Genomic DNA, 3,913 nt, shown 5'->3' on the forward strand with positions numbered 1-3,913 from the left:
TTATATAATTATATATACTATATATTATATATAGTATATAGTATATATATGCATATATATCATATATAATTATATATTATATGTAGTATATAATATATAGACACACATATACCTATGAGGGTCCATTAGGAAAGGATATAGTAAGAACATGAGATATGATGTTTTATACAGTAGATAATTCTCACATTTGATAATCTGTATAAAATAAAACTTTCCTTGGACATGTATAATGATAAAATTTGAATCATAATTTGAGTGTAGTCATAGGTATATGACTCTAAGATAAATTGAATTAGTAATTACAAATCTATGAAGAAAATAAAATTAAGACAAAGAACTAGACCCATATGATTTACCATATATTCATAAAATAATAATTGAAAAGGACTTCAAGAAGACTGTTATATTAACATAACATTTTCTACAAAGAAATTGAAAATAATCTGAAAAGCACTACTATACTAACAAGAAAGTTCACATAGTACATACCTAAACATACTGCTTCAAGTATACTACTTCTCCAATGGCAATTAAGAGTTCAAAACTATAATTTAAGGATATACAACTTCTGGTGGCAAGTGAAACTGTAAAGTAATTGAGAATAGACATTTCAAAAGATACAAAATAGTCAATGAAGAAATATTAAATTCTAATGAATAATAGACAAAGTAAGAAATAAATATAAAATGGAGATATTTGTAAATGGTAATACTTAATATGCCAAATATGTTCATTTCTTCAATATAATTTACAATTAAATCCAATTCTTTAATGTTTTCAATTTTATAGATTCTATAAATATTATAAACTTATAATACATAATTTGATAAATTAAGTCAAATATTCATATAGAGAAGTAAAAAGCCCAAAATAGAAAATTTGAAATAAGAGAAAGAAGAGGGATAGAATATTAAGACTCATTATAAAACTACACTTACTACAACATTATTATTAAAAGTAGACAAAATAAAATGATATGTAACTTCTGTAGGACTCAACTGCAGAGTTAGAAGAATTTATGTGTATGCATTTGTGAAAAATGTACTATTTAAGTAATATTGCTAGGAAAATAGCTAGCCACATAAGAGTAATAAACTTAGATTTGTACTTCATACCGTAACTAAAAATATAGTCTGGTATTTTAAATATTATTAGTCTTCTAGGGCTACTCGAACAAAGTGTCACAAACTGGGTAGTAAAAAACAGAAATTTATTCTTTCACAGTTCTGGAGACTAGAAGTCCAAATTTAAGATGATGGCAGGCTCATGCTCCTTTGGTGACTCTGAGTAGAATCCTACCTTCCTCTTTGTAGCTTATAATAACCATGAATCCTTGGCACCCCTTGACTGAAAGGCACCTCACAGCAATCTATGCCTCTTTCATCATATGGCATTATATACATTGGTCTCTGTCTCTGTGACCAAATCTCCTTCCTCTTATAAGGACACCAGTAATATAGGATTAAGGCTCTACACTACTCTAGTAATGACCTGATTTTAACTTAAATAATTAGACCTACAAGAGACCTATTTTTAAATTAGATCAGATTCTGAAGCAGTGGGGATTAGAACTTCAACACATATTTTTGAATACACAATTCAAACTCTAACAGTCCGTTAGAGCAGGTAGCTAGACATGAGCAGGGCAGGAAAGACTGTCCCTGGGAATTCTGAACATTTGTCAAGTCACAGTCAGGCAATTATAAATTGTCCCTCTGAAATAATGAGCAGGAAAAGGGAGGTACCCCGGCAGGGACTCCTTTCTCTTTTTTCCTTGGTATCTCATTGAGTGAAGGACAGATGGGCATAAAACTATCCCCTTGAGATAATAACTGGCCATGACTGGTACTGGGAATGAGAGGAGTCTTGCAACAGACAGAAAACCGGGAGTTAGCAAGCCATAATTCCTGATAAAGTTTCAAGCATGCCCAGTAAAAGGGTAGACGATGGCAGAATTTGACCAGTATATGACCTTCCTCTGGGGGGTGCTTGACCAGTAAGGGCGAATTCCCACTAATAAGCATGCACAGGACCTCAGTAAACACACTACACATGTGGCCCTGCCAAGGGCTGGCTGACCACCTTACATGCAACAGTTAAGCAACAGCCTGCCCAGGAGAAGAAGAAAGGGAGGAGATAGAGAGCCTGCGAAATATTATGGGGTATAAAAACTCTAGAGTCTAAACAAAAAAGAGAACAGGGAACTCAATTTTTCAAGTCATCTACTTGGCCCTCTTCCCAGAGTATTCTACTTTCTCTAATAAATTCTCACTTTGCTTAAAAGAAATTTTCTCCTTCTTTAAACCTTGCCTGTGTCTCTCGCTTGAATTGTCTCCTTTGAGAAGACAAATGACCAAGTTTGCTGCAGAGTTGCCACTCTGGAGTTTCTTCAGACAGCTCACCAGCTGGTAATGTACTTCGGTGACGTGACTCAGATCTATCATCTAGTGGTAAGGCCCTTCAATGCCTCACCTTCTTCCACTAGAGGCATTCAAACCTTCCTTTGTGGTTTCTCCTCCTTTCTCTTTTTTCCTTTTTGTCTCCTACTTTTTGCTTTCCCTTCCTCTCCCCTTTTCTTCTTACTGCCTGTTTAATTCTTTTATTTTCACATCCCTTTGCTTTTCTCCTACCTACAAACTGTTCCCCAGAAGCACTCCCCTTGGCCACAGTGATTCTGTTCCTTCTGATTTCTCTGGTCATCCTAACGGGTGACTCGCAGAGGTAGGAGGACTTTACAGTCCTGAGCTACTATGTCCCTCCCAACAGGGAGTGTGCAAGGGTGGTGGAGCTAAGCCTGCACTGTGAAATTTCTGGGGAACTTCCCTGCTTCTCCTTCCACTAAAATCAGCTCTTTCCCCAAACCTGCACCTGCACCTGCACCTGCACCATATATTTTCCTGCTCTTTTCTCCATACTCTGAAATGGCCTTGTACCCTGGCAGGAATATTGGCCTCAGGGGCAAATCATCCTCCTATCTGCTCTCACTTTGTGTGCTTGCAAGTTCTTTTCCTGCTTTGAACATACACTCCCTGTTTGTCATTTGTGTGTTGGCAGCGCTTGTTGTGTCTGCCTGGCAACCAAGAGGTGGGAATCTTTACTGGTGTCCCCAGAGATCTACACTTGATTTTACTCCCTCATTACAGATTATCTCCAGTCCATCTCCCGACTCTTGGCTCACTGTCAAAACAAGCACTGGTCGGGGCCCTGGATTCAACTCCTGGTTACTTACTATTCACTCTTTATCCCCATCATGCTCCAGGACTTAGTTTTCTGCTGGTTCTTAAAGAGGTTTATCAACCTTTACAGAACCTCCGTTTGTGGTCCAACAACGACACCTCCTACCTCAATATTAAGGCTAGTATTTTTTGGAAAATAAACATTTTTTTCTTTCTGTGCCTGATGAGAGCTCTTATTCCAAACTCGCTGGTTCTCCAGAGTTTTCTCCTTTATGTCAAGAATGCTGACACGCATTGCTCTCTAGGGACCAGAAGCTGGTGTTTCTGTGAAAGCACAAGAACTTTCCATGAGCACCCTAGATGCCTCCTTCTCTACCTGCCTATTACAGAGGGATTGCTCTGCTTATTTTAAACACTTCTTTTGCACGTTGCATATCAAGGGTAACATTTTCCTATTTGCTTCTGACCCCCTCCATGTCATTCTCAAAATACACAAAAATTCCCAAGGCAAGGCTATGTAGAGGAAAAGGGAGCCTAGTCTCATTACGGCTCTTGACTGGGAACAGGGTCCTCATCTACCTGAAAGGACCTGGGGAACAGGAACACAAGAGGATGGAAAATTGTTTCATTGTAGGATTCTCTGGACAAGGGTCAATGCAAGGTCCTAGAGTCAAGCATATAGGCCTGCCTGAGGCCGAAGACACAGGAAACCAAATATTCCACAGGACAGAGAGAAG

Source organism: Rhinopithecus bieti, unplaced genomic scaffold (assembly GCF_001698545.2).
Source record: "Rhinopithecus bieti isolate Rb0 unplaced genomic scaffold, ASM169854v2 scaffold_5023, whole genome shotgun sequence".
In the NCBI taxonomy this organism is placed as follows: Eukaryota; Metazoa; Chordata; class Mammalia; order Primates; family Cercopithecidae; genus Rhinopithecus; species Rhinopithecus bieti.